This window comes from Panthera uncia, chromosome X (genome assembly GCF_023721935.1).
Source record: "Panthera uncia isolate 11264 chromosome X, Puncia_PCG_1.0, whole genome shotgun sequence".
Lineage (NCBI taxonomy): Eukaryota > Metazoa > Chordata > Mammalia > Carnivora > Felidae > Panthera > Panthera uncia.
The window spans coordinates 62,212,790-62,219,740 of record NC_064817.1 but is presented as its reverse complement, the minus strand read 5'-3'; positions in this window follow the sequence as shown (position 1 = coordinate 62,219,740).

Below are 6,951 nucleotides of genomic sequence, written 5' to 3'. Positions count from 1 at the left end.
TCAACGTTTTTTATTTATTTTTGGGACAGAGAGAGACAGAGCATGAATGGGGGAGGGGCAGAGAGAGAGGGAGACACAGAATCGGAAACAGGCTCCAGGCTCCGAGCCATCAGCCCAGAGCCTGACGCGGGGCTCGAACTCACAGACCGCGAGATCGTGACCTGGCTGAAGTCGGACGCTTAACCGACTGCGCCACCCAGGCGCCCCCAGAACCCTTTCTTAATAAAAACCCTTGAGAAAGTCGGGATAGAAGGAACATACTTAAAGGTCATCAAAGCCATTTATGAAAAGCCCACAGGTAACATCATCCTCAATGGGGAAAAACTGAGAGCTTTTTCCCTGAGATCAGGAACATGACAGGGATGCCCACTCTCACCGCTGTTGTTTAACATAGTGCTGGAAGTTCTGGCATCAGCAATCAGACAACAAAAGGAAATCAAAGGCATCAAAATTGGCAAAGATGAAGTCAAGCTTTCGCTTTTTGCAGATGACATGATACTATACATGGAAAATCCGATAGACTCCACCAAAAGTCTGATAGAACTGATACATGAATTCAGCAAAGTTGCAGGATACAAAATCAATGTACAGAAATCAGTTGCATTCTTATACACTAATAATGAAGCAACAGAAAGAGAAATAAAGAAACTTATTCCATTCACAATTGCACCAAGAAGCATAAAATACCTAGGGATAAATCTAACCAAATATGTAAAAGATCTGTATGCTAAAAACTATAGAAAGCTTATGAAGGAAATTGAAGAAGATATAAAGAAATTGAAAAAACATTCCCTACTCATGGATTGGAAGAATAAATATTGTCAAAATGTCACTACTACCCAAAGCTATCTACACATTCAATGCAATACCAATCAAAATCACACCAGCATTCTTCTCGAAACTAGAACTAGCAATTCTAAAATTCATATGGAACCACAAAAGGCCCCAAATAGCCAAAGTAATGTTGAAGAAGAAGACCAAAGCAGGAGGCATCACAATCCCAGACATTAGCCTCTACTACAAAGCTGTCATCATCAAGACAGCATGGTATTGGCACAAAAACAGACACATAGACCAATGGAATAGAATAGAAACCCCAGAACTAGACCCACAAGCGTATGGCCAGCTAATCTTTGACAAAGCAGGAAAGAACATCTAATGGAAAAAAGACAGTCTCTTTAACAAATGGTGCTGGGAGAACTGGACAGCAACATGCAGAAGGTTGAAACTAGACCACTTTCTCACACCATTCACAAAAATAAACTCAAAATGGATAAAGGACCTGAATGTGAGACAGGAAACCATCAAAACCCTAGAGGAGAAAGCAGGAAAAGACCTCTCTGACCTCAGCCGTAGCAATGTCTTACTCGACACATCCCCAAAGGCAAGGGAATTAAAAGCAAAAATGAATTACTGGGAACTTATGAAGATAAAAAGCTTCTGCACAGCAAAGGAAACAACCAACAAAACTAAAAGGCAACCAACGGAATGGGAAAAGATATTTGCAAATGACATATCAGACAAAGGTCTAGAATTCAAAATCTATAAAGAGCTCACCAAACTCCACACCTGAAAAACAAATAACCCAGTGAAGAAATGGGCAGAAAACATGAATAGACACTTCTCTAAAGAAGACATCCGGAAGGCCAACAGGCATCTGAAAAGATGCTCAACGTCGCTCCTTATCAGGGAAATACAAATCAAAACCACGCTCAGATATCCTCTGACACCAGTCAGAGTGGCCAAAATGAACAAATCAGGAGACTACAGATGTTGGAGAGGATGTGGAGAAACGGGAACCCTCTTGCACTGTTGGTGGGAATGCAAAGTGGTACAGCCGCTCTGGAAAGCAGTGTGGAGGTTCCTCAGAAAATTAAAAATAGACCTACCCCATGACCAAGCAGTAGCACTGCTAGGAATTTACCCAAGGGATACAGGAGTACTGATGCATAGGGGCACTTGTACCCCAATGTTGATAGCAGCACTCTCAACAATAGCCAAATTATGGAAAGAGCCTTAATGTCCACCAACTGATGAATGGATAAAGAAATTGTGGTTTATATACACAATGGAGTACTACAGGGCAATGAGAAAGAATGAAATATGTCCCTTTGTAGCAATGTGGATGGAACTGGAGAGTGTGATGCTAAGTGAAATAAGCCATACAGAGAAAGACAGATACCATATGTGTTCACTCTTATGCGGATCCTGAGAAACCTAACAGAAAGCCATGGGGGAGGGGAAGGGAAAAAAAAGAGGTTAGAGTGGGAGAGAGCCAAAGCATAAGAGACTCTTAAAACCTGAGAACAAACTGAGGGGTCATGGGGGGTGGGAGGGAGGGGACGGTAGGTGATGGGTATTGAGGAAGGCACCTTTTGGGATGAGCACTGGGTGTTGTATGGAAACCAATTTGACAATAAATTTCATATATTGAAATAAAAAGCAACTATATATACCAGGCATTGTGTTATACCCTAAATATATAAAATAAAGCAAGAGCAGATTTATTTTTTCCCTCATTAACATGTATCATTTTTAATAACTGAGAATACTGAGCAATAATGATTGTTTAACCTAGAAGAGATTCATTGTAATCTAGGGACATTTAACAGAGAAATAGTTAAGAGGCATAAGTCTGGCAGATGTGTTAATATACTCCATATTGCATGAAGCCTTGAACCCCTGAGAAATTATAGTGGTCTTTCAGCATCGTGATAATCTTTTTCCCCCAAAATATTTAACCTATGCTTTAGTTTGGAGATTTGTTCTCTGGCTAAACTATATTTCTGTATGCTTGCAGATAAATTTTTGTTTATTTCTAGTTTTGTACTTTAGTTGGAAATTAGAGGTAGTTGTCCTGGAGAAACTGTGTAGAGATGATAAGTTTTATGAAGCAACTGTAAGGTTAACTTAAGTGATATAAAAACCAGGGGGAGCTGGATTTGTATTGTTACAATGGGACAGAAAACAGAAAGATTGAATTAAAAGATGAAACACACACCAAAAAAAAATCTCCCCCCCGCAAAAAAAAAAAGTGTCTAGGGCAGATTGCTTTCCAGGAAAATTCTACCAAACATTTAAGGAAGAGTTAACACGTATTCTCTTGAAGCTGTTCCAAAAAATAGAAATAGAAGGAAAACTTCCAAACTCCTTCTATGAAGCTAGAATTACCTTGTTTCCAAAACCAGACAGAGACCCCACTAAAAAGGAGAACTATAGACCAATTACCCTGATGAACATAGATGCAACAATCCTCAGCAAGATATTAGCCAACCGGATCCAACAACACATTAAAAAAATGATTCACCACGACCAAGTGGGATTTATACCTGGGATGCAGGGCTGGTTCAATATCCTCAACAATGAATGCGATTCATCACATCAATAAAAGAAAGGACAAGAACCATATGATCCTCTCAATAGATGCAGAGAAAGCATTTGACAAAATACAGCATCCTTTCTTGATAAAAAACCCTCAAGAAAGTAGAGATAGAAGGATCATACTTCATGATCAAAGAAGCCATGTATGAAAGACCCAATGTTAATATCCTCAATGGGGAAAAACTGAGAGCTTTCCCCCTAAGGTCAGGAATAAGACAGGGATGTCCTTTCTCGCCACTGTTATTCAACAAAGTATTGGAAGTCTTAGCCTCTGCAATCAGACAACACAAAGAAATAAACGACATCCAAATAGGCCAGGAGGAGGTCAAACTTTCACTCTTTACAGATGACATGATACTCTATATGGAAAACCCCAAATATTCTGCCAAACAACTGCTAGAATTGATTCATGAATTCATCAAAGTTGCACTATATAAAATTAACACAGAGAAATCGGTTGAATTCCTATACACCAACAATTAAATGACAGAAAGAGAAATCAAGGAATCGATCCCAATTACAGTTGCACAAAAAAACAATTAAATACCTAGGAATAAATCCAGCCAAAAAGGTGAAAAGTCTATACAATGAAAACTATAGAAAGCTTACGAAAGAAATTAAAGAAGACACACACAAAAAAATGGAAAAATATTCCATGCTCCTGGATAGGAAGAACAAATATTGTTAAAATGTTGATACTACCCAAAACAATCTACATATTCAAAGCAATTCCTACCAAAGTAACACCAACATTCTTCACAGAGCTAGAACAAATAATCCTAAAATTTGTATGGAACCAGAAAAGACTCCGAATAGCCAGAGCAATCTTGAAAAAGAAAACCAAGGCAGGAGGCATCACAATCCCAAACTTCAAGCTATAGTACAAAGCTGTAATCATCAAGACAGTATGGTACTGGCACATGAACAGACACTCAGATCAATAGAACAGAATAGAGAACCCAGAAATGGACCCATAAACGTATGGCCAACTAATCTTTGACAAAGCAGGAAAGTATATCCAATGGAATAAAGACAGCCTCTTCAGTAAGTGGTGCTGTGAAAACTGGACAGTGACATGCAGAAGAATGAGTCTGGACCACTATTTTACACCATACACAAAAATAAACTCAATGGATGAAAGACCTACATGTAAGACAGGAAGCCATCCAAATCCTCAAGGAGAAAGCAGGAAAAAACCTCTTTGATCTTGCCCGCAGCAACTTCTTACTCAACATGTCTCTGGAGGCAAGGGAAACAAAGGCAAACTTGAACTCCTGGGACCTCATCAAAATAAAATCTTCTGCACAGCGAAGGAAACAATCAGCAAAACTAACAGGCAACTGATGGAATGGGAGAAGATATTTGCAAATGACGTATCAGATAAAGGGTTAGTATCCAAAATCTATAAAGACCTCATCAAACTCAACACCCAAAAAACAAATAATCCAGTTAAGAAATGGACAAAAGTGGGGCGCCTGGGTGGCGCAGTCGGTTAAGCGTCCGACTTCAGCCAGGTCACGATCTCGTGGTCCGTGAGTTTGAGCCCCGCGTCAGGCTCTGGGCTGATGGCTCGGAGCCTGGAGCCTGTTTCCGATTCTGTGTCTCCCTCTCTCTCTGCCCCTCCCCCGTTCATGCTCTGTCTCTCTCTGTCCCAAAAATAAATAAAAAATGTTGAAAAAAAAATTTAAAAAAAAAAATAAAAAAAAAAAGAAATGGACAAAAGACATGCTTTTCCAAGGAAGACATCCAGACACTTCTCCAAGGAAGACATCCAGATGGCCAACTGACACATGAAAAAATGCTCAACATCACTCATCATCAGGGAAATACAAATCAAAACCACAATGAGATACTACCTTACACCTGTCAGAATGCCCAGCATTAACAACTCAGGCAACAACAGATGTTGGTGAGGATGCGGAGAAAGAGGATCTCTTTTGCATTGTTGGTGGGAATGTGAGCTGGTGCAGCCACTCTGGAAAACAGTATGAAGGTTCCTCAAAAAACTAAAAATAGAAGTATCCTACGACCCAGCATTTGCACTACTAGGCATTTATCTAAGGGATGCAGGTGTGCTCTTTTGAAGGGAGACATGCACCCCCATGTTTATAGCAGCACTATCAACAATACCCAAAGTATGGAAAGAGCCCAAATGTCCATTGATGGATGAATGGATAAAGAAGATGTGGTATATATATACAATGGAGTATTACTTGGCAATCAAAAAGAATGAAATCTTGCCATTTGCAACTACATGGATGGAACTTGGGGGTATTATGCTAAGTGAAATTAGAGAAAGACAAAAATCATATGACTTCACTCATATGAGGACTTTAAGAGACAAAACAGATCAGCATAAGGGAAGAGAAACAAAAATAACATAAAAACAGGAGCGGGACAAAAAAGAAGAGACTCATAAATATGGAGAATGAACTGAAGGTTACTGGAGGGGTTGTGAGAGGGAGGATGGGCTAAATGGATAAAGGACATTAAGGAATCTAGTCCTGAAATCATTGTTGCACTATATGCTAACTAATTGGGATGTAAATTTTTAAAAAAATAAAAAAATAAAAAAAAGTTTATATATAAATGAATACACACACACACATATATATTTATATATTTATATATTTATATATTTATATATTTATATATATATAAATTAAAACCCAAAGAGCAGTAACTTACCCAAATACATATATAGCCTACCAGTGGTAGACCTAAGACTAAGATCTTGGTCATCTGAGTCTGGAGTAATGGTTCTTTCAAGGATGATGTCCCATTATTTAAAACCAACTGGTTAAGTAAATAGAAAATAATACAATTTACAAATATTTGCAACTAAAATGGTGTTTTGAATGTCCAGGGACTTACAGAGTTAATCAAACTTTTGTGTAAAATACAACTGTCTAATATACAAATGTGCAGAGGACTTTAGAGAAGCTAGATTATGTTTTTCTTTTTGTTCCTTTTCTTTTTTGTAATTTATATTCCAGTTAGTTAACATACAGTGTAATATTATTGTCAGGTGTACAATATAGTGATTTGACACTTCCAAAAAACACCTGGTGCTCATTATAGCAGGTGCTCTCCTTAATCCCCATCAACTATTTAACTCATCTCCCCACCCACGTGACCTCTGGTGACCATCAGTGTGTTCTCTAAAGTTAAGAGACTCTTTCTTGGTTTGCTTCTTTCTCTTTTTTCCCCTCTTTGTTTCTTTGTTTTGTTTCCTAAATTCTAAATATGAATGAAATCACATTGGCTTTCTCTGACTTATTTCACTTAGCATAATATTCTCTAGTTCCATCTTTGACATTGCAGAAGGAAAGATTTATTCCTTCTTATGGCTGAGTAATATACCATTATATATATATATATATATATATACACATACACACACATACATGAGTGTAAATACATACATGTATATATATGTATATATATACACACACACATATATATATGTATATATATATATACCATTATATATATACACACACATACATGTGTGTATATATATGTATACACACACATATATATATGTATATATATATACACCATTATATC